At 41.4% G+C, this 25759-nt stretch overlaps 1 protein-coding gene across 2 annotated transcripts in view; it reads right to left on the reverse strand.

Moving 5' to 3' along the window:
* FHIT (fragile histidine triad diadenosine triphosphatase) overlaps positions 1-25759 on the reverse strand; it is a 1817261-nt gene that overhangs the window by 1720886 nt on the left and 70616 nt on the right. For both annotated transcript variants that reach the window (XM_060238269.1, XM_060238268.1), the window contains exon 2: positions 24297-24345. The gene's annotated coding sequence lies outside the window, so the exon portion shown is untranslated. The remainder of the gene's footprint in view (positions 1-24296; positions 24346-25759) is intronic.

A 25759-nucleotide genomic window follows, 5' to 3' on the forward strand; every position in this document is an offset into this window, starting at 1 on the left:
TTAGCCCCAAACCATGATTAACATCTCCTTAATTATGATATGGCATCATTCCCACAATGAGTGCTTTTTTTTTAAAGCCAATGTCTTCTCGGAGCTTTCTTCTCCAACCCTTAGATCTTGTTACTGAGTAGACAAGATATACTGGCCACACCAGACTGAATGTCACTGGTAAAGGGAGCAACAGAAGCTAGAACTTTCAAAGGAGTGCTTTAGCCAAATGCTCTTTCCTCCTTCCTGTGCAAACATTTGGACTACATGGTTTATCACAATGGTTACTGAACAGACAAGCCAGTGATGGCATGGAGGAAAATGCTCAACTCGTGTTCTAAGCTGATGAAACCATACAACTGATTGTATTATAGAAGTCATATCCTGTGCACCAGTTTCTCCATCATCCATACTAATGCACTAACCAGGATGCTTGCAAAGTTATTTCAATAACTGGATAGTAAGAGTGCTCCAGGTAAATCAAAATAAAAAGACACAAGACTGCAACAGTGCTCCATAAATCATGTGCCAACAATGTTTACTTATTATGGGTTGAATCCAGCCAGCTTTTCATGGTGATAAAGGAAGGACTGTGCTGAGGATCATGAGACCTGCACGCACCAAAGCCATTTGGGTTGGGGGCTATAATGAGGAGAATTGGGCAAGATGGAGTGACTGGATCCAAACCAATGCTTTGCCACTTACACCAAAACAATGGTTTAAATTTCAGAAGGGTTAGCACAAAGCTGTATTTTTTTTTAAAATGTAGTTTTGGAAAATATAAAGACCTTAAGCATTTTTGAGAACATGATTTAAAGTACAGATTGGCAATTCTTGCCCAGTGTTCCTTATTCTGAGAACAAGACCAATGTATTAATTGAAAGCACCAGGGCTTTTTTGGTAGAAAAATCCCAACAGGAACTCATTGCATATTAGGCCACACCCTTGATATCACCATTGTTTCACGCAGAGCTTTTTTGTGGGAAAAGGTGAACATGAACTCATTTGCATGTTAGGCCACACCCCTGATGCCAAGCAAAAAAGTCCTGAAAAGCATAGTGTGTTAGTACATTTACATAGCATCACACCAAGAGTGCCTTAGTTTCACCTAGTGACTGTATAGTTAAAAGATCCAAACTATTAACACTGTGTGCCAAAGAAAAAATTTCTGTACAACTTTAGCAATAGCTGCCTTCTATAGAGAGAGAGTTAACCTAAGAAACATTATAAACTGGATCCTAAAGCCTACAGAGAAGTCATAAATGATAGAAAGAAATATATTCAAAATGAATGACTAACCAAGAACGCAAAGTACTGAAAAGGTAGCTTTGCAAGTTTTATTACAGATATAAAGACTGGGAGATCTAAGAAGCATTAAATGAAGCAGAACTAAAACTTTCAGCTGTACAATGAAATTCACAGTTAGACAGAACCAGGATTTTATATCAATAGCTGTCCTATGTCAACATTGTAATGTATGAAGAGAAGAGACTTGGGAAATGTATCTTTATTTGATTTGTACAGAGAGGTGAAAACTGCAATTTCAAAAATGTTTGAGAAAGAATTTTTGTTGATTGGCATTATTAACCTCTTGCCAAAGAATCTTTCCACTACAACTCATTCCAAAATCTCTAATAGTTCATAGTAATGAATGCTGTTCCTGGTCCAGCTTCTGTCAGAAAGCCCCTTAACAACAGAATGATACACACAGGGCTTTTTTTGAGCAGGAATGCAGTTCTGGCTGGCTTGGTGTCAGGGTGTGTGGCCTAATATGCAAATGAGTCCCTGTTGGGCATTTTCTACAAAAAAAGCCCTGGATATATATATCAATGGCTATTTCAATAAGAACATTTTGAACGAAGTCAATGTAAGCATATTACAAAATTAAACTAGAAATGTCTTTCTTTTCTAAAATACACCAAATCTTAGTTAAGATTTGTAATTTATTGATTTTATTGAATATTATTGTTTTAATGTTTTATATCTTGTTTCTATTGGTTGTTAGCTGCCCTGAGCCCATAACGGGGAGGACAGGATATAAACCTAAATAAATAAATAAATTTAAGAGGAAGACAACTTTTATTGATTAACAAGCTGTAATTTAACAGTAGATTATGGAACCTAACTAATCTTGCATGTCATTGAGTATCTTTTTTGTGTTCTAAAAAGGTACCTTTGCTTCAGCAAATAAACACAGAGTACAGAAGGACAAGACTTAGTGTATCCTCCCTCCAGCAACATCATATATCTAATTTTGAACTTTGCATCAAAGAGTGGATGGGGGAAAACGAACAATTAGGCCAGAGACAGAAAGAAAAGATAGTTCTACAACAAATACCCAATGAAATGCAGACAATGAAACTCAAACAGAAAATGCCAAATGAGATTTGGGGACACTAGAGGTTTTTCCACATGAGCGACTTATTCCACCATTACTTAGCTATCAGTCCGCTAGCATCAAAATTGCAGTGAGCATGGCGGCTCTGCATCTGCACATCTTCCCCCCCTCTGCCTTTTCCCAATTGCTACATCAGTTTACTTTCTTACATATGTGCCTTAAAAACAGCAGGATTTTTAAGTGAAGGTGCTGTCATCATTTATAGTGTAGGTTTTCAAAAAGTTTTATTGGTTTCAGAAAAGAAAAGGAATGAGGAATGGGGAAAAATAAAAAAAACACAATACATTTGCATATGAATACTTAAAAAAACCTTAATTCTACAATATTTTCTTTACATAAACTGTCCCCTATTATTTTGTCTCAACTGCACAAAATCCATTTTCAAATTTTATCGTATAGACCTTTTGTAAAATTGTCTAGACCTTTTGTAAAATTGACAATTCCAGTAAAGATAAATTTTATAATATAAAGTACAGGAAAAAAGAAAAAATAAGTTCAGAGAATCTTAAGAGTCTTGGTTATCTAACCAGGCATAGAATTTCATCCAATATTTTCTTACTTCTTCTTTAGATTTCCCAGCTAGGACATATTAGTATAAATCTTACAGAGTTTCTGTGGGTCAGGTACCATCTATAAAACATCTTATATAGATTTTCTTTGAAAGTTACTGACCTAGTTAACTTAACATTAAGTTTCCATAGTCTCTCCCAGTCTTCTAGGGCTATATTGTAGCCAAAGTTTTGTGCCCATTGAACCATACAGTCCTTTACAACTTCATCTTGTGTCTTCATTTGAAGTAGGTATGCACATATTTTGGAGATTAACTTTTCTTGTGGGCCCAACAAAATTTTGTCAAATACATATTGCTCTGCATTAAAACCTTGTCTTTGACATATCTAGATTCAATTTGCATTCTCAACCACAAATTCATTTTAATATCCACATTTTCCAGTTCTTCTTTGGTTTTCAGTTGATTATCTTTTCCCAACAGGTCTTCATATCTATAATTCTGATTTGGTTTTAAAAGGTTTGGATGAGTAAATACTTCTACTGTAGAAACCCATCTTGGAATTTTTTGATAATCATTTATACTGTTACATGATCAACCCCACCACTTTCTGTTGTGCATGCACTATGTTAATGTACTAGGGCTAAGCATGTGTATGTGTGAGAATTGCTATATTGTCCCAGTGGGAAAATGCCCTCTATCCAAAGGTTCATCCTAATATCTGAATGTTTGGAGGTGCAAACTGGGTTTTTTTTAGTTTTCCTGTAAACAAAATACAGAACAGCCAGTTGCTGCCCTAGGGTTGCCAGGTCTGTGTTGGAAAATTCGTGGAAACTTTGGGGGTGGATCCAGGAGAGGGTGAGGTTCGCGGAGGGGAGGCTCAGCTTGGTACGATGCCATAAAGTCCACCCTTCATAGCAGCCATTTTTTCCAGGGCAACTGATCTCTGCCAGCTGGAGAGAAGTTGTAAAAGCAGATTTCCAGCCCCCCCCCCCCCCGGAGGCTGGCAACCCTATGACTGCTTTCATGCAGCCAGGCACTGGAAAAGGCAAAGAGGGGAAACAAAAGTGCCTCATTTCCAACACTTGTTGGACATATTAGTATAAATCTTACAGAGTTTGGGCCTACCTCACAGCAGTTTTAACGCACCCATTATAAGTTTTAAAAAGGCAGCATCTCTGTGGACACCATCATGTCAATATGGTTCACAGAGCTATGTCACTATCAGGCAAGTCACAAGTGTTTAAAAATATTTGGAAATCTACTGATACAAGTGGCAAAATCTCCTCATTACTGAGGCAGAGGAAAGAGATCACAGAGTGGTTCAGTCAGTGGAAAATGGGTGGTAAGTATGAGGGACAAAAAATAAAGTGCAGGAAACACTATATATACAAACAAAGACAAGCTAAATTTGATTGCTAGATAAAGCTAGGGACAGGGGTTTTTTTTGAGCAGGAATGCATAGGAACACAGTTCCGTCTGGCTAATATGCAAATGAGCTCCTGTGGGGCTTTTTCTACAAAAAACCCCCATGTGAAACAATGGTGACATCAGGGAGTGTGCCCTAATATGCAAATGAGTTCCTGCTGGGCTTTTTCTGCATAAAAAGCCCTGGCCAGGAGTAAAAGTGGTCCCAAAAGAACCACTCACGCACCTACAAAAAAAGGGAGGTGAACACTAATGGCTCCAGAGAACATTCTGAAGAAAAGGATAAATCAAAGCAGTGAGGGGCCAGAAGCAATATGACAATGCCATCCAAAAAACCTCTGTTAAGAGACATCAGAGGCAACCCAGCCAGAGGAGGGTTGGAGCAGAACATACTCCATAAGTACTTTCCACTGTAACTCCACATCTAATCAGCTGACCAGCAACAGCTGAGGAAGATGGAAGCTCAGAGTAAGAAATGCACAGGACACACTTTCTGCTCTTTCTCCCCAGTGACCTGGCAATGTAGAGGCTTGGAGGGGGGAGTGTATTTGGTAGGGTTTCCAGCCTCCAGGTGGGGTCTGGAGATCTCCCACTTTTTGCAGCTTATCTCCAGCTGGCATAGATCTGCTCCCCTGCAGAAAATGGCTGCTTTGAAGGGTGGACTCTGTGGCACTGCACCCATCCTTGCTAGAGTTCCCAAGAAGAATCCTCCAGGTTGCCTATTTGGGATAAATATATAATGGAAAAACATCACACAATATTCAGTATAAAATGTAATGCCATGGAGACTTTTTGAGTATTTTTGATACTGGCCACCAGAGTTCCCCCTAAGCTGAGTTAGCGTGAGCTAGCTCACAGATTTTTAGCTTTCAGCTCACACATTTTTGTCTTATCTCAGGAAGGATGACCCCAGAGCACATTAATTTATGCAGTAGCTCACGACTTTAATGCCAGTAGCTCACAAAGTAGAATTTTTGCTCACAAGACTGCAGCTTAGAGGGAACATTGCTGGCCACATGACAGCTGGGTAGCACTGGGGGGCCAAGTCATGCCTGTGCCCTTCTCCATTTCTCTCATAATGCCATCCCAGCTTTACATCCTGATCCTTGGTGTGTTTACTTGGAAGTAAGTGGAGCTCAGGGAGATTTACTCCCAGGTAAAATAGCTTTGGATGTACGACCACAGAAATCCCTTATGGTTACCTTTCCAGTTTCTGAATCATACCCATGCATGGGTTTTTAAGAAAATCTGAAACCCAAAACCATGTGCATAAGGCTCCAATTAAAGTCAGTGTGGATTTCCAGAGGTAGGATTGGGACCCAAATATATAAACAGCCAGTGGAGCACTCACGTAGTAGCTACATCTTTTAGATCTATGACTGCTTTGGCTTTGAAAACATCCTGTTGTGTACATTATACTTTTGCCAAGATCACAAGGTCTTAAGAGAATATAAAAAGCTCATAATTTCTGGACATGACTGATATGTTTGTGCCCCTAACAAAAACATCCTGGGCCAAAAATTATTAGAAAAACATTAGTATTCCCAATGGGCTTTAGAGCTACCTAATTAGGCACCCCAACACTCCATTTTGTCAAAAAAGACTCTGACAACCTAATAACCAGATTGTCATGGCATGACATTGAAAAATGACATTGTGTTTTCTCAAAATGGGAAAGGAAACATCATTCTCTGCCAGTTCCCTATAAATCCCATTGGTTAGCAGTGATTTTTTTTAACCTCCTTTTTCACCTAACAAAATTAGCCTGGTGGCATCCCTGCTAATCTCTTTTAACATTCCAATATGAACTTGCAAGTATATCTAATTCAAGCGTAAAACCTGAAAAGCAGCAGCGGTCTAGGAGGACAGGTGAGTATTTTGCTTTGAAGAAATGTAATAATAAGCATCTCCCAACAGAGAGGAACAGAGCAAAAATCCAACGAAGGCTTTTACAGTTTTAAAACTGAGCAATTCCAGAGCAGATCGGAGAAAATGAATGAACATGCCATGAATATGACATGTATGGAATTCTGAAAGAGTAATGTATTGCCCAGAGTTTAAAAGCCTGGCCGTGATAGATCAAGAGATACAGCACTCTGCGTGCCCAGTGTTTGCCATGCATTGCTTTCTGATACCAGTAGTCTACCTGTGGACAATTGGCTTTCCGATTGCCCAATTCTACTGTTAATGGAGACCACAGAATAAGAACATAATGGGCAGGGATTAAATGCTATATGCTTAACAGGGCTCATTTTGTAGAAGGAACTCCCTTGCATATTAGGCCACATACCCCTGATGTAGCCAACCCTCTAAGAGTTTACAGTAGGCCCTGTAATAAGAGCCCTGTAAACTCTTGGAGGATTAGCTACATCAGGGGTGTGTGGCCTAATATGAAAAGGAGCTCTTGCTACAAAATGAGCCCTGCATTTAAATATTGTGAGTTTCTCACAAAGAATTCTGGGAACAATAGCTAGGTGAAGCTACTGAGATTTTTCAGAGATCCCCAGACTGGACTCCTGCAAAGGCACATAGTTCTCACATATCCCCTTCTTGCCATCCAGTGCCAGCTGACTTATGGTAGCATTGTCAGGTTTTCAAGGCAAGGTATTCAGAGGAGGTTTTTGCTATTGCTTGCCTCCACATTGCAACCGTCGTATTCTTTGCTGGTCTCCCATCAAAATACTGGCCAGGGCTGACCTTGGTTTGCTTCTGAGATCTGAAAAGATCAGGGCCAGGGTTCCCTGGGGAAGGCAAATGACTGTTAAACTAGCCTGTAACACAGATATGCCCCAAGTGTGAGCCATGCTTTCCTCCATGGTCTCCTCCCTCCTGATCATCACAGTAATGAGTGCTTTGATTCAGTTGCATCAAAGGCAACATACCAATTCTTGGCACTGTCTGATCAATAAAACAACTCCACATTTTCCCTCAACCATTTCCCTCCATGAGACACAGGAAAGTAAGAAGGGGATTCATGTGCTCCATTCCCTCCTGTTTCCAAGAATCGGCTTTGTTTGAGGGAATGTATAGAACAATAAGAATTGACAGGCAAAACCGTTTGTTTTTTTTCACACAGAAAGCCTTTAACAGGTTTGGGGTGTTTGTTTTTATCACTTAGGGAAGTTTAGCACAGAAGGAATATTTGAAGAACTTGGTTTTAGAGAAGAATGGATTCTTCTTCTTTGCTATCTTGGCACAATAGAAATCAAAATAGTAGCAAGCAGACCATCATTTCTTTCCCCCCCCCCCCCTCCAATTCCCATGCTTACACAGAAACTCTGGTTCTATTTCAGCTGCTGCTGCCTCAAGACTTTGCAAATGGAAGCCAGAAATCTATACAGGATACAGCTTGAAAACTGTAATCTTCACCTTCAAGTAGTATAAAGCTCTAAACACTAACTCTTGCAGTTTGAGACTGGCTGGAGAAACTATGTAGTAAAAATGTCTTCGAAGGGTGATTATTTTAAAAACCAATACGAGCTTATAATCACTGAACCCACAATAGGGTCAAAGGCCTAGACTAGCCTGTTTTTCAACTAAGGGGAACTGCATTGGTGAAGAAAGGTTACAAACCGTTTGTTGTGTTGGTTGTTGTTATCCTTGCTGCTCAATCCAGGCAGTGTCTATGAGGAAATCCACTTCTAAGTCAATATATAGAGATTGCAGTCTTAAGCACAATTGTCTTAATCAGTCACCTATTAAGAATTTTGATGTTCTGAGTTCCTGGGTAGGATACAATTGACCTCACCCTGCACATAACACTCTGGGATCTATGTTACAATACTTAACAGAGTCTTCCTAATCTGACAGCACAACAGTCCTTAGAATGAGAAAACAAAAGTCACTTTTAAATATTGACACCAATATTGATACTAACACTCAAACATTAACCAAACATTAATTCTCTAGAATTCCAATACATTTACAATCAACTGCCCAAATATTTCTCCTGTTATAGAAATATATGCCAATCCTCCCAAAAGTCAGTTCTTGTAATCTACTATAATAATAAGAGCCTTATAATAAAAGAAATGCTATAAACAGCCAATTGTGGGACTCAAAGTAGGAGGCTGGGATGAGAATGTGAATTGGCTTCCTGCTTCATAGGTCATGTGTGGATATTTAGTTAGGCAAGGGATTAGATGGTTTCAAGCAGGACTTTTTTTGTAGCAGGAACTCCTTTGCATATTAGGCTACACACCCCTGATGTGCAGCCAATCCTCCAAGAGCTTACAGGGATCTTCTCACAGGTCCTACTGTAAGCTCTTGGAGGATTGGCTATATCACAGGGGTGTGGCCAAATATGCAAAGGAGTTCTTGCTACAAAAAAAAGCCCTGGTTTCAAGGTCCTATACTGGAAGGTACTATACTGCCATATTGGCAAGTCATATGAACACACAAACACTATCTGTTCATTGGGGGATTTTTAAAAGCACAGCTCTCAAAATAAGCCACAGCATGATGTTGCTGCCATACTTCTTTCTGGATAGTGACTTTGTTTATTAAAATTCCTCTGTCGCAGGGATAGCTTAGATTCCAATGCAGTAGAAGGTACTGGGGGCAGGGACTATGATAAAAGATGCTTAGCTCAAATCCAAGACTCAAAATAGCCTCCTCTCCAAAACAAAAAACAAATGCACAACAATAATATCCATCTTTACCACATGAAATTGTCTGGTCTAGTGAATTGCTAGCTTTTTCAGAACATCTTACTGGTACTCTGAGCGCAGTATTGAATGTGAAATGGGTGAAATTGCTGTATACCTACCTGTTCCTGTCTGCTTTAATCACTGCCTATGAGCCACACAAGCACAGAATATAAAACGTTCCCCCCAAACATTCTCAGTGTTATGCCACGCAGATAAATGAGGTGCTATTGTACAAACAGCATGAAAAATTACTATATGGGAACGCAACATCCCTGATGTAGCAGGAAGTGCCGAAGCCTGAAACATACAGATAGGTAGAATCATCCCCCACGTCCTGGCTTATACCACTGAAATGTTCCATGCATAAAGAAGTACAAGATGCGTTTGTGTTGCATCAACAAACTGAATCTCAACCATTTGTTCCACTCTTTCTTCCAATTTCTTTCCTGGAGGATTCTTCCTGGGAACCCTAACAAGGATGGGTAATTCTCTTAAGGCAGTACAATGCTTTTAAGTTCCCCACACTGCAGAGCCTGGCCAAGGAAACTTGCTCTAATATTGTTTCATTTCTTTTCTCTCCCCTCCCCAATGCAATGAGGAAAACCTCTGGGCTGGAAGGAAAAGTATGAAATATTGCTTTCAAGATTCCTGAAGGAATGTGTTTATGGTGGTGAAAATCTGTTTTCCTCCAAATAATTGTATGTTTGAAGTCTATTTCAGATTCTACACACACACACAGGATTTCTGCCCCCTCCTCCACATATATATTGCATTTGCTTTGATACTGAGGACAAAGTTCCAACAGTAACACTGTACAATGAACAGAGGTAGCCTATAGCTCCTCAGTAGCGTCCTTCTCCACTGCTGAGCTAATGAATAGTGTACCAGATCCTTTAAAATAGAAAACAAAATTTTTTTTCATAAAATTGCCTTTAAACAACACCATTCAATACATTTGAACTGTCCTTGTTCTCCTGAACATCCTTTAAAGCAAACACTGTATTTTCTAGTCTGGAAAGAGACTCTCCACACTCAACTTTGGCCTCATCTGAGCCATCTGTACCATGTTATTGAGATGTAAATAAAGGAGTATCTCACACCAAAGGTGAAAAGAAAGGAGCAGCATGTGGCACTCCCCCTTCCAATCCTTTTCCTCACCATAAATCTTGTCACCTCACCATTTTGTGACAATTTATGGTGAGGAAAGGATTGGGAGGGGGAGTGTCACATGTACAATTACCTACCTACTGGATAGAAATTTTGGAAGTGTGCTCACTGCATGCAGGTAATGGCTCTCAGGAAGCAGGTTCCTTCTCTTGAGGCAAGAGTTGCCAACGTGGAAAAGCTGAGGCAGGGAGAAAGGTTTGGGGAAGAGACCCACAGGGATTTACCAGAACAGCCCCAATCCTATGGTGGCAGCTCTCTTGCTGCTGTGGAGAGTAAGAGTCTTGAGGATAGAGGACGTAAATCTGAGGAGGAAGGATGTGATTCTTTAGAATGGACCCTTCCTTGGGTGATGGACTGATATCCTCTTGTACTAAGGATAATCCTCAGGGCTGGAGGGAGGTGGGCTTCTAGTAGTGGGTGATTCAATCATTAGGAATACAGAAAGTGAGGTCTGCGACAGGCATTTTGACCGTATAGTGACTTGCCTGCCTGGTGCAAGGGTTGCAGACATTACATGCTGTCTAGATAGATCGATAGTGCTGGGGAGGAGTCACCAGTCATGGTATGTGTTGGCACCAATGACATTAGAAAATGTAGTCGCATGGTTCTGGAGGAGAAATTTAGGTTAACAGGTAGAAAGTTAAAGGGTAATATTGATAGGAGCGTAACAGAACTTGGGAGTATGAGCATGATGGTGACTGATGGCCATATGTAGTGACTAAAGGACTCGGAGAGGTGAGGGTTACTGGATAGGGAGACAAGGGTTATTGGAGAGGGAAATACATTATAGGTGTCTATATGCAATTCCTAAAAGTCTGCAAGCCAAGATAGGGGAATTGGAATGCTTCATGTTCAGTGACAATTTAGATACAGTCGGTATCTCAGAAACATGGTAGAGTGGAGAAAATCAATGCAATACAGTCATTCCTGAGTATAAGCTTTATAGGCAGGATAGGGATGAATGAGTTGGTGGTGGCACTGCATTGTACATCAAAGAAGCATAATATTAACTCCCCAACAGAAGTGATATAGGTGCAAAAACTGGGCCGTAGGAGTTACTTAAAATGGGGGGGCACTATCATCTACCTGATCAAACCCTTGAAGCTGATCTTGAGAATGAAATAAGGGAGGTGACAAAAGAAAACAATGCCATTAGACTGGGAGATTTCAACTACCCTCACATTGATTTGATAAACATGTACTCAAGACATACTATAGAAATGAGAGTCCTAGATACCATAAATGACTGTATACTGGACATGGTTCTGAGCGGGTCTCAAGACCTGGAGAAAGATGCAGAGGTTTTTATTTATTTATTTATTTATTTAGAATTTATATCCCACCCTTCCCACGGGTGGCTCAGGGCGGCTTCCAACAATAGATCCAGCATAAAATTAAGCAATATTTAAACATATAAGGGAATAAACATTTAAAACAGATAAAACCATAAATATTAATAAATATTCGAAATATATATAAAAGAAATCTGGCAAGTTGCATTAAGTTCTCAAGCTAGGTATAGGCTAGCCAGAAGAGGGTCGTCTTACAGGCCCTGCGGAACTGTCAAGGTCCCGCAGGGCCCTCACCTCTTCCGGCAACTGATTCCACCATGTAGGGGCCATAACAGAGAAAGCCCTTTCTCTGATGGATTTCAAGCGGGCTTCTTTCGGCCCAGGGACAGTAAGGAGATTTTGTGTTCCCGACCTCAGTACTCTCTGCGGAACATGCGGGGAAAGACGGTCCTTCAGGTAGACAGGTCCCAAGCCATATAGGGCTTTAAAGGTGATAACCAGCACCTTGTACTGGACTCGGTATATCACTGGAAGCCAGTGCAGGGTCCGAAGACCCGGCTGCATGTGTCCCCACTTTGGGAGACCCAGCAACAGCCGGGCCGCGGCATTCTGCACCAGCTGCAATTTCCGAGTTCGTGACAGGGGCAGCCCCATGTAGAGGGCATTACAGTAGTCTAACCTCGAGGTGACCGTAGCATGGATCACTGTTGCTAGGTCGTCGCGCTCCAGGAAGGGGGCCAACTGCCTTGCCCACCTAAGGTGAAAAAACGCGGACTTGGCAGCGGCTGCTATCTGAGCCTCCATCTTTAAGGACGGCTCCAATAGCACCCCCAAGCTCCTGACCCTGTCCGCCGCTACCAGCGGCGCACCGTCAAAGGCTGGTAGGGGAATTCCCCTTCCCGGGCCGCGGCGGCCCAAGCAAAGGACCTCTGTCTTCGCAGGATTAAGCTTCAGCCCGCTCAGTCTGAGCCACTCAGCCACGGCATGTAATGCCCGATCTAGATTTTCCTGGGCGCAGGTCGGCTGGCCGTCCATCAGTAGGTAGAGCTGGGTGTCATCAGCGTACTGGTGACACCCTAGCCCATGCCTTCGGGCAATCAGGGCAAGAGGCCGCATATAGATGTTAAATAACATCGGGGAGAGGACCGCCCCTTGGGGTACACCACAGTCGAGTGTGCACCTCTGGGACAGCTCCCCCCTAACTGCGACCCTTTGTCCCCGACCTTCCAGGAAAGAGGAGAGCCACTGTAAGGCCAACCCCTGAATCCCTGCGTCGGCGAGGCGGCCCTTCAGTAGCCGATGGTCGACCGTGTCGAACGCTGCCGACAGGTCTAACAGCATCAGCACCGCCGAGCCACCCCGATCCAGATGCCGTTGAAGGTCATCTACTAGGGCGACCAGCACCGTCTCCGTCCCATGTCCCGGGCGAAAGCCGGACTCAAATGGGTCAAGGACGGAAGCATCCTCCAGGAAAGTCTGTAGCTGCATCGCCACTGCCCTCTCAATAAGTTTGCCCAAAAAGGTTTACACCAGTTGAAAACAGTGACCATAATGCTATTAAGTTCAGCATTCAGATCAATAGAAAGTTATTCCTAAATTCCAAAACTGCAATATAGGAAAAAGTTAGCTAGAACCTGATTATGGGATGGAGAAAAACTCCACCCCCTAGGCTGCTCTCCTTTCCTGTTCCTGTCTGAAGAAGCTGGTTGAAATACAAGAGATGGTTACATTCAGCAACTCCTGTGAGTAAACTACCCCAGGGAGATGGCAAAAGTGTGGGCTTGAAAACTGTTTATTTTGGCTGCTTTGTGAGTGTGTATGTGTATGTCCCTTTAAAAAGCCATGCTTAGAAAGGCTTCCAAAGCCTGACAAGGGGACTTGTGGGGGTATGACAAATTTAACTTTCATTTAGTGGAAGTGCCGCTGCCAGGGGAGGCAAATAAACAGGATGAGAAAATGAAGACTGTATTCAGGGGAACTGCGCTGCTGTATTTTTATTTATTTGTTTAGGGAATGGGAAAGTCTCCTGGCTCCCAAAGTCTCCTGGCTCCACCCCCCAAAGAGAGCCAGTTTGGTGTAGTGGTTAAGTGAGTGGACTCTTATCTGGGAGCACTGGGTTTGATTCCCCACTCCTCCCCTTGCAGCTGCTGGAATGGCCTTGGTTCAGCCATAACTCTAGTAGGAGTTGTCCTTGAAAGGGCAGCTGCTATAAGAGCTCTCTCAGCCCCACCTTCCTCACAGGGTGTCTGTTGTGGGGGGGGGGGAGTAAAGGAGATTGTGACCGCTCTGATTCAGAGTATAGGGCGGGATATAAATCCAATATTATCATCATCAAAGTTCCCAGATTTTTCCTGAGGCAGACCTGGCAACCCTACTTAAGAATACATAGTTGCTTTACCACCATGCAAGACTGCCTGCCTAATATCTACCTCAAGCTGTCAGGGCATATTCAGTAGCAATTTGGCCCTATGACTGCCCAATTCAGCAGTGACTCTGCCTCCAAACTAGAATGGAGTAGAATAGGCAACAAGTAAAACCTAAATCTATACGATTGGCAGCCTTTCTGTACAACTTCTTTTGGCATTCACTAAACTAAACGTTTGAATACTCTGCCACATATAAAACTAATATCTCAAAAATTGTTGTCGTTTATTGAATTTATGAATCGCCTCATGGCAACACCAGGTTCTAGGCAATGTAAAACAGTAAAATATAAATAATCAACAATAAAATCAGTTAACTTAAAAACAATTTTTGGTAGCCTATTTCTGAATGTACTCTGTGTAATTTTACAACAGACTGCATACTTTGTAATTAAATCAAACAGAAAGTCGTTTAAAAAGGGACAGCAAGGAAATGTATGTATTAGTATTCAGTCACAATATACTCAATGACTGAGCTGGAAAAAACAAATAATATGCAGGGCAGATTTCATGTTTCCTATGCTGTTGCAACTCTACCACCCTATCCCTTTCCCTCGGCGAGGTTTGAAATCTGTCAATTGAAAATAGACACACCTTCTTGACCTTACAGGAAAAAGATCAAGCAACAGACGCCTGCCTCTGTCTTAAGTTTCTGGTGGCTGGTAACCCTAATTTTTTACAACAAACATGTTTTCTATTAGGCACCAAAATTGGTACATTCTTATGTTATTATACCAATTCAGACAGTAAATTCTCAGAGCTTCAGCAAATTGGTGTCAAAGTGAGAAAACTGGTATTCTACAAGCTAAATGGGTGCTTTTAGAGCAGTAGTCGGAAGAAATTCAGTATACACCACCAACTGGCATACATACTGAGAAAATAAGTACAATTCCTTTAAAATAGGTGTAACTAGTGAATGAGTGTTTTATTTCTCAAGTATCTATACATAGTAAAACTGATTTTATACTGATTTAGGAATACAAATAAAAATTGGGCACATATTGTGTTTTTTAAAAAAAATTGTACATATGGATGTGGCTAAGCTTTCCTTTAGCAGCACATAAAGATTCTTACAAAGCAAGGGTTAAACTGTAGCAATGCAATTTGGCAAGGTTGTCTTATATTTTAACAGGGAAAGCGGGAGCAGATTCAACCAGCTTTAACAAAACTGAGGCAGAGATTCCACTAGTGGACCACTGAAAGTGACAAAAATCCACTCAACCTGCAGTTCTTTCTTGTAAAATCATTTGGGACTGCAATATATGAGTGCCATCATGGAGTGGTGTTTAGAGTGTTGGACTAAGATCTGGGAAACCCAGATTCAAATCCCCTCTCTGCCTTGGAAGCTTGCTGAGTGACCTGGGGCCCAAGCACACACACTCAGCTTAAACTACCTCATAGGGTTGTTGGGAGGATAAAATGGGGGAGAGGAGAATGATGTAAGAATGATGGGGAGAAAGGCAGGATATAAATAAGGTAAATAATAAATATATCAAATGCCACCCATGTGTCGTTTATGAACACTACATGATTAAGAGTCAGATGAAAGCCATGATACAAAGAGCAGCTAAGGCTGACAAAGGAGCTTGCATTATACATAAACTACCTTATAGGATCAGAGGGTAGCTGTGTTGGTCTGCAGTATAAAACAGTATTACACTTACCTATAACTGTTGTTCATCGTGCAGCCACACACTGGGACTGTGCAGGCAAAGGTCAGCCACCAGAGGAATTTTCCAGCTTTTCCTTCTATCTTTTAGAAGCCAAGGAGGAACCCCTCCTCCTTCAAAGGAAATTAGCAGTCAGTTTCCTGCTAAAATGGTCACATGCTTTAAAGGAGGGACTTCCCCTCAGTTCTCCTAAGCCACCACAGGAACTCTAGAAGAAACACCCAATGAGAGCTCACACCAGGGTAAGAGGGAGGGAACATGTGCCTGCACAGAAGACAACTCAATGTACAACAGTTACAGGTAAGTGCAACACTGTTTTCATCTTGAGTCTTCTGTGCAGTCCAGCAGTGGGAAACTATACAGCTACTCATTGAGGAGGTGAGGTGGTGCTTTCATTGGAAATCAGAGTGCAGGATCACACTGCCAACTGAAGACTTTTTTCTCACACTGAAATCCACAGCATAGTGTTTGATAAATGTATTCAACAACAACCACAATGCCATTCTGCAGATACCGTCAACAAGGCACAATGCATGAAGGCTGTGGAGGCTGCCTGAGCTCTGGTGGAGTGAGTTCTTCAAGCCCAATACAACAAACCAAGAATTTAATTTCAAAAATGGTAATACAGCAGAAAATATCAACATTTTAAACTTTTTAACTACTAGGAAAAGGTAAAGTGCTCTAAGATCTAAAATGAGTCTGAGGCCCTCATCCTTCTTGGGTACAAGAAAGAATTTAAAATAGAAGCCCCTGCTGATGTGCAGGAGCTTCTGTACCACCCCTTTTGAGATGAGGCTGCTGACCTGCACAGTCCCAATTTGTGCCAATTGGGATTGCACAGAAGAACAAAGATGAAAAGCTAAACTTGAGTCCAGTAACACCTTGGAGACCAACAAGATTTTGAGGGAACAAGGCTTCGAGAGCCAAAGCTCCCTTCATCAGAATCTGACAAAGGGAGCTTTGGCTCTCAAAACCTCATTCCACAAAAATCTTGTTGGTCTCTAAGGTGCTACTGGTCTCAAATCTATTTTATAGGAGTAATAGTAACAGGTTGCTTTTACCCAGTTGACAACAAATAAAGGCAGTAAGAAACCTGGTCAATTTTACAAGACTTCTTTTAAGCACAGAGAGTGGCAACTCCAACACCAAGAGGAGTGAGCGACTTCTTTACTGAAAACAATTAAAAGAACATTGGGTTGGATCCTACACCTCCCTTCTGCTAAGCAAGGAGTCTTGCTCTGGAACAAAAGGGAGTTATGCAACTCAACACCATTATATATTAATACAATGACACAAGTGTACAAGGCTGCATATGGGTCTGGATTTTACCATTCCAATGCATTGTAAATAAAATGAAAATTTCAACCAAATTAATTCACCTGGTTACAATCTTGCTAACACAGTCCAACATTTATTTCCCCCTTCATATGTATCCAAATTCCAGCAGAGATAATCATCTGTTAAGTAACATAGTTAATGGCAATCAAGTTGTAAATGGTACATATATGTCAGTCGTAAGGGAGTCAAATATGAACAAAACTGTCTGGTTTAAAAAAGAAATCCTTTCAAATTAAGATATATTGAATTCCTAGTCATATTTTTTCATATATTCAGTACAATATTTACCTCAGCATCAACTTCCTGTTTCTATTTGTAACTTAATCCCCTTGAATCCAATTTTATTAGAAGCTAATACACTTTTCCTAGTAAGCTCTTGGCTTCTCAGATATTTAAGGAATGGATTACTTTTAAGGTTTCTCCTCAAAGCCCATGGATTTCAGGCAAAACTCCAACAGATCCCTTCCCTGCTATTAACAAGGCAGAATTTAAGACAATTTAGTTGAGCAGCTACAGCAGATCTAGAAGCTATTGTGTTTCTGGATAACAGGGAAAGAAATACTAAATGTTCTAGGGGAGAAAACGGTTACAATGAAATGAAGCAATTTTCAGATGACTGCAATGATAGTAAGTTAGTACAAAGCAAGAACAATGCAAAAGACCTTCAATTCTTGTAGAGACAAAGCCTTCAGGAATGTTTCATTTAACTAATTAACACATAGATAGGTATCAATAACAATGCGTTATCAATAGATTCTGGAGAGTCAGCACAGTGAACCATACCTTGAAAACAACTTTAAAAATGCAGCTTGGACTCACACGTGTAACATTCGTTCAGAGCCAAGTGCCACTTGAAAACCAATTGCTACGCACTCTCTCTTTCCACAAGCAGCAGAAAATACAAATGTGTTTACAGGGCAATTTTGCTCCGGAGGAAAGAGAACACAAATCTATACCATATGTCAAATATAAGACCCAGACAAGAGCTCTCATTAGGGTTGCCAAGTCTAATTCAGAAAATACCTGGTGACTTTGGGGGTGGAGCCAGGAAATTTCCCCTAAAATAAATAAATATAAATACAGCAGTGTAGTTCCCCTGAATGCAGTCTTCATTCCCTCATTCCCAGCACTGGCTTCCTCTCTCTCTTTCTTTCTCTCACACACACACACACCAGCCAAAACACACACAGTTTGAAAACACATACTTTACGAACCCTGGGAGTTGTCGAATGCTGTACACTCAACCCAATTTGTCAGACTAAACAGGGAAACCATAGGCTCTATTTTACTGTGCAAATGAGTTCTGGAAGGGCTGTAAAACAAATAAAGGGAACTTCCTCCCAACAGCCATGTTGTTCTGTAGGCTCACCCCACCCCCATGCAGCCTAGCTCCAAAGTTTTAAAGGCACACCTTTCCAAAACCAAACAAAACACCCAAGACCTTCCCAAGTCTTCTAAGCCTTCTGAGGGTTGAAGGCACATGGTGGCTGTGGGGGTGGGGCTTCCCCACCAGCCAGCTGACTGGGAGTGGGAAGGAGCCTGGAAAAGCAGGGGAAACCCCACTAGGACCTGGGAATTGGCAAGCCTAGCTTTCATAGAATTTATTCATTTATTTGGGGTATATTTCTTTTCTTCTATAAAGTACCACACAGAAGGTCTCTGCATATGGCTAGGTTCATAAGGTCCTTCAGACACCCAAATCAAATACCACCTCAAAGTTTAAAGCTCAAAATTAGTGATGAGTTCAAAGGTTGCCTGGTCTGTGTTGAAAAATACCTGGAGACTTTGGGGGTGGATCCAGGAGAGGGGTGGGGCCTCAGCATGGTACAATGTCATGAGTCCACCCTTCAAAACAGCCATTTTCTCCAGGGGAGCTGATTTCTGCCAGCTGGAAATCAGTTGTAAAAGCCAAAGATCTCCAGCCCCACCTGGAGGCTGGCAAGTCTATTAATTGAATTCAGAAAGTGGCCAGAGGTCAATAAAGATGGTACACGACAGGTATAATGTCATCAGAAAGGTGGGCCCTGATTTTATAACTGTACAAGCTTATTTGCACTTTTACAAGTTGAGCACAGACAGAAGAAGAGCTCTGCTGGATGAGCATCCTGTTCACACTGTGGCTAACCAGTTCCTCTGGAGGGCCAACAACAGGACATATGGGGCAAGGCCTTCCTCTGATGATGTCTCATGGCACTGGGATTCAGAGGCTGATTGCCTCTGAATGTGGAAGTTCCTGTTAGTCACTATGGCTGGTAGTCACTGATATCCTCTAAGAATCTATCTCATCCCCTTTTAAAGCTGTCTATGCCTGTGGTCATCACTACATCCTTTGGCAGCAAATCCCACATTTTAATGATTCCTTTTGTCCATCCTGAATCTACTGCCCATCAGCTTCGTTGTACATCCTTAATACCACAGAGTTGCAGAAGGACATGCATATAAAATGCATCAAATTCTCAGCAATATTGATCCACGCTCCAACCCCCCCACTGCTGATTCCTCCCCCGCCCCCCCCGCTATGACAACATTGAATCTGCTGAGCCAAAATATCATTTTATTTATTCAGCACCTATTGATGAGCAAAATATGAAAGGGACCAATGATTAACACTGATATCCGTCATCTCTGCAGCCAAGCTGTTCTATCAATCAATCAATCACACTTTACAGCATTAGTCTTATTGTGTTATTAGCACCATCTGGGAAATATAATTGGCAATCAATTCACAAATCTGATCTATTGTAACCAGAAGTTCCCATATGTTCCCAGCTTCTCTTCGGAGTTTGGGGTTAGAAATACTTTCCTCTAACTTGGAACAAAAGTAGATGCGAAGCCGCTTAGAAAAAAGAACCTCTAACCTTACTTTCATAGGACCCTCTCACTCCTTCAAATGTCTCCCACTCCCAGCCCCTTATAACCCAATTCCTTCATTAACAGGGCTCACCCTACCATTTGCAGACCACCAACATAAACATGGTAACACCAATCTAGGGCCAGACCTCTGGTTTCCATTTGAAAGAAGTCAGGATGAAAATTGGTCAAGAAACTGTGCTTACAACAAGATTTCTGAGCCTGTTTGGGGAAAGTAGCTCGACAATTTATTTACTTGGTTCACATGTACTCTGCCTCTTTCACAAACAGAAGAGGTAGCCTCCAATCCAGACAGATGTTCCAAAGGCCTGCATGCAAGCAACACTAGGATATCTTCCTCTAAAGAGTAGCAGACAGTAATAGCACCCCATAAACCACTTTCTGATTGTCAGGATCAGGGCTTTTTTTTGAGCAGGAACACACAGGAACACAGTTCTGGCTGACTCAGCATCAGGGGTGTGGCCTAATATGCAAATAAGTCCCTGCTCGGCTTTTTCTACAAAAAGCCCTGGTCAGGATAATTTCATAATGGTTTGCTGGATGAAAGGGTGAAAGTCTTCTAGCGCCCCCAGGACTAGTCATCTGATTCTCTGACCGTACCCTCACCATATAAGATGTGGATGCCTTATAGAAGTTTGCAGTTCTTCCCCCTCTAAAACACACCCCGCATGTCTTTTCCTTTTCCTTCCCTACTTTATTCTACCCAAAGACAGCTTTCCTATAAACTTCTTAAAAATCAATTTAGTATACCAAAAAATGCAAATATGCTCAGAAATGCATTACATTCAACACCCAGATCAAACCATAACATGACTTCATTTCTCGTCTATTGCATAGATCTGTTGTTTAACCAATGTTTACAACAGTTGATCACAGTGGTTTACAATTGATGACATTGCAAGACTAATAATTTACATAGCACTGCATAATGTAAAAGCCTTCCGTTTCTAAATCTGCCATTTATGTTATAAGCCACTTTAATTACCACAGTTTCCAATTTCAGCATTTACATCTTTGGAAACGGATGGCAAGAAGCTTCAAGCAAAAGAATGGCTGCTGAAACTCAAGGATGGAATTATGGAACAATTTAACCTATTATCAACACCTTATTTGTTAAAAAGTTGGTCTCTCATACTTGGTATTTTATTTAAATTCTTTGGTATCTGTGCTGCATCTGTGCCATGTCTATTTTAATGTTTTTTAATGACTGCATTCCTCTTCTCCACTCTCAACCACAGATCCAACCATTTGTTCAGTAGCAGGGAGAGAGGGTATTGGACTACTATATCCACTCCCACCCACCCCCCCCCCCAAAAAAATCCTCTTACTATACATGGATGGTAAGAATAAGATTTTTTAAAAATCATTTTCATTTCAAAAATGTCATTCATTTAATTGCATTTTTGTGTGTTTTCTGGGAGTGTCAATTTGAAAATTTTTCCAGATTTTTTTTCCAGTGCCCTAACAGCACAATGTGATGCAGCGTGTTTATTTTTACCTATATTAAGTTAACAGATACTAAAACTCCACGTTAATTCTACATTTTATTACCAACAAATATTGAAATAAAGTATTTGATTAAGGGGGAAAAACAAGCAAACAGGTTTAAATGTTATGTTCAAACATACCTGAAGCTTTATGTGGAAATTATTTTTATTGGAATAATACCTATAGGATTTTAAAGACAATTCAGCATATGCTTCCTTTAAACTAAATTTATGGAAGAGGGAAATAAAGTAACGAAACCTACTGGCACAGCACTTTAGCACACCAAAAAGATAAAACTAAAACTGTGCATAATATACCATGGTCATGTCAACTATTTCAGCACAATTTCACCCTCATCCGGAGAGGTTGCTAAGATATGTCATCACTTGCATTTCTTGTTAGTTGTACATCAGATTAGTGATTAGAATATCTCTTCCATCATGTGACACATAAATCTACACAGGTCCCATGATTCCAAAAATCATTGTTATGATGTTGGAAGAGACTGTTGGGGAAGCAGAGAAAAGCCTCCACTAGCACTTTCCACTAATAGTGGACTGGATATAAACCATTGTTTATAACTGACACTTGCTGTTTATGCTCTATTATGGACAGTTGACTTGGTTATGAAAGATATACATGCAGCAGCAGCAGCAGCTGTTCAAAAGATTATAAACCCATTTCTCTGTCTCCTTTGTGTCAGAAATTTTACACAAATCTTTCCTGTGTTTGTGCAAGGAAAACTGGCTGAGACTTTGTCCTAAAGCACAGACTGTGCTAACTTTGTTGGATCAACAAAACAGGGTAAACTCGTGAATGGAAATCCAAGATGCTCCGCCAGTAGTGGAAACCAGAAAAACAGGGCAATACCCATTCAGGATAATTTGCTGGTAACCGATATCCACAAAATAACATTAAGCTACAAGCAGCCAGGCTCATTAGAAATTAAGGGATGCAGGCTAATGCAGGCTAATGCAGGCAAAGGTTTAATGAGACAATTATTTTTAACTCACAGAATTTAAGCCAACATAACCCAACTCTGTACACAACCGTCAGACATTTATGTCTAAGCAGCACCCCTTAAGTAAATACCCAGGACACTTATGAAAATTAAGCACACGGACTGTTTGGAATAGGAAATGCATTAAGAAGAGTAGCAACCTGCATCGGAGAGATCTGGCTGTAATTGACCATGAAAAGCTTTGACACAGGGGGCATTTTCTGCATGGAGTTTTTGCTGTTGCTGAGTTTCTTAACTATACTGGGGGTTTCCCCAGCCTCATACACAGTATAATTTGTCAGTCATTGCTTGGCTGATTTCCTCCCAACTTTTCCCTGTGTTTTTTCAGACCATACTTACACTGATGTTTCTGGGAGGAAAGCATCTGAAGTGTCTTTTGTCCAGTCTGCACTTTTGCACAGTTTTAAAGGCCACATCCAACCTCTTCCACTTCCTGCTCTTCCCCCCACCACAAGATGCTGCCATTTGCTCTGCTGCCATTTGCTCTCTAACCACCATTTTTCAAAAAACCTGTAGCAGATGACCATAAAATGAGGAGGGGTCTTGTCTTACAGAAAAATTATATATTTGCTATTCAAGATCTTTTCTTGTCTTTAGTGGACTAGGGGTATGACCGTTCAAGAAATTCACCAGCACACTGGCTGCTAACAGGCAAGCATAGTGAGTGGCAGAGGGAGCAAGGAGTTATCAGGTGGGAAGGGCTTCTCTCTCTTTCATTCACACACAAGCAAAGTTCCTGGTTTTCTGGAGGACCAGCCCCGCCCCTGAGAGAGGCTGATAGTGCGGGACTGGAACTGGAATTCAATCTGAGGGGCTGGGGAGAAGGGGATTAGGGCCTTGGAAGATGAGATGAGAGAGAGATAAATGAAAGAAATGAGCATGGAGCCACTTCCGTCTCCCCTTCCCATTTTAATGGGCAGTGTTTGAATAGGTGCACTTGTTTTTGTGGGGGGAAGGATACGATTGCCAGCTTTAGGTTGGGAGATTTTGGGGTGGAGCCGAGGAAGGGTGAGGTTTGGAGAGTATAGTGAGTACAATGTCATACAGAGTATAATGACAGCGAAGTATAATGTCATACAGTACACCCTCCAACACAGCCATTTTCTCCCAGGGAATTGATTTTGATCATCTGGAGATCAACAGTAATAGTGGTATCACCTGGAAGTTGACAGCTCTAGGGAAGGCAACTGGCCCATTCAAAAATGCAGTATCTAATCTAGAAAAGGCAGAATGCTCTGTTGCACCACCTCACTTTATCCTGCTGCATCAATATAGTGCACATGCCAAAGAAATGGCAGGTGGAATGTCACCACCTCAGTGATGACAGAGGGGAGGACTGAACAACTATGCGATCCTTCACCAATCACCAGAGTGTGTGCAAGGAAAATCCCGACACACAGACTTAAAAGTGGAAGAACCACACCGTCAGGAAACACACTTGTGGGATTCTTCATCTGAAAGTGCGCTAGCAACAGAGAAAATCCTGACCTGCGCTTTCATGCAGATATGTCCTTAGATGTAATTCAGGAAAGCAAAGGCAGTCACCTTGCTTAATGAGGAAGAAACAGTTCAGTCATAAGGTGTGGAATATATAACACATACATCCCTCTGCAGAGCCATTCACTGCCCAGCACTTCCTATCTCAACAAGTTAAATACAATCCGATTAAATTGCCATTCAGCACCCCGTTTCAGCTGTCTCATTGTGCTGGCTGGCTTCATTCGGCTATTGACCAAAAGCAATACCACTATGTGAGCAGGCTCTTTTGTTCTATATTCTTTATCATTCATCTTAGCAAACACGGCTGCCCTGCTAGGAACAAAGTACATGTCAGCAATCACAACAAAATTTGGCCTTCTTCAGCACATCGCTGCCTTTCTTCACACCTTCCCCTCTAATGAGAGATTGGCATTTTGTGCAAGACGGAACAACCGGGTGGTTAAAGAAGTTGTCCTGTCAGCTCTATCGTTAATCCAAGTGCTTAAATCCGCGAATAAAAGAAAAATCAATGTTGTACGGCAATGTTTGTCAATGCAATGTAATAAATACACTTACCTTTACAGAGTATTCTCAATGGATTTCACTTCTTTGCTATGCTTCAAAGCTATAAAAGGGATAAGAGAGAGAGAAAAGAGGAAGCATTGAGCTGCCTGCCAATAGAAAAAAAGAACTTTTTCTGTATTAGTATCCATGTTTTAACTTATGTCACAGCAGTAGCTACTGAACAAATCCAGAAGAAGCGGAGCTCTTTTTTTGAACTGTTTACTGAACATACATAGCCACACACAGAAAAGAAAATCCTATCACTCACCAGCAGACAGCCCAGCCACTACTGAAGATGTAATATCAGCATTAGGATATTTTAAAAACAGAATATCCACCTTGGGGGTCACAGAGTTTCTATATATTTAGATGTGTCTGTTCTCCATATAGTAGCCATCATGATCAATAGAGGAGGGCAGGGAGCTGCTCCTGTTGGCTGCAGAGGATAGCACTCAAAATCTGTTTAAATTAAGAGCAGGAAAGTACCGGCAGGATATTAGGAAAAACTTTTTTACAGCAGGAGTTGTTCAACAGTGGGATCAACTGTTGAAGGTGATGAACTCCCCCTCACTGGCAGTCTTTAAGCAGCAGCTGAACAAACTCCTGACAGCCAGTTTGGTGTAGTGATTAAGAGCATGGACTCTAATCTAAGAGAACTGAGCTTGATTCCGCATTCCTCCACATGCACCTGCTGGTGTGACCTTGGGTCAGTCACAAATTCTGTCAGAGCTGTTCCCTCAAGAGCAGTTCTCAAAAATACTCTCTCAGCCCCACCTACCTCACAGGGTATCTGTTGTGGGGAAGGAAAGGGGAAGGAGACTGTGAACTGTTCTGCGACTCTGAGTGAAGGACGGGGTATAAATCCATCTCCTCCTCCTTCTCTGGGTTGCTTTAGGCTGATTCTGTATTGAGCAGGGGGTTGGACTACACATGACCCCTTCCAAATCCTCTGTTCTATGGTTCTAATATACTAATTCACAATGTGGCCCAATCTGTGGATACTTTAACTGGAGACTGGGGCCATGGATAGACAAGACAGATCTTTCTAAAAACCTAAGAAAAGTCCTAGGTTTCTTTAAAAATCTGAAATCTTAAAAAGAAATTCTTGTTAAAAAACCCAAATGATAAAAGGAGTACCTTTAGCATTAAGAAACAGGTGTCCATTGTTAGGCAGCTACAACAGTATTTAGGCCTTTCTGCCAGAGTGTTCACCTTTGAGGGAGGACTAACTGGGGCCAAGCCCAGTAGCAACCAATGGGCAACTTGCTACCATTTGACTTGCATGACTCACCAAGGCCAGTAACATACTCTCAGCTTAACCTACCCCACAGGCATGTTGTGATGATAAAATGGAGAAGAGGGGAATGATGTAAATTGTTTTTAGTCCCCATTGTGGAGAAAAGCATGATGTAAATTAAATACATACATAATAATAGAGATGGAGAGAAGCTAAAAGGTTGGCTTATTGGTTTGCC

Source organism: Heteronotia binoei, chromosome 5, assembly GCF_032191835.1.
Source record: "Heteronotia binoei isolate CCM8104 ecotype False Entrance Well chromosome 5, APGP_CSIRO_Hbin_v1, whole genome shotgun sequence".
Classification (NCBI taxonomy): domain Eukaryota; kingdom Metazoa; phylum Chordata; class Lepidosauria; order Squamata; family Gekkonidae; genus Heteronotia; species Heteronotia binoei.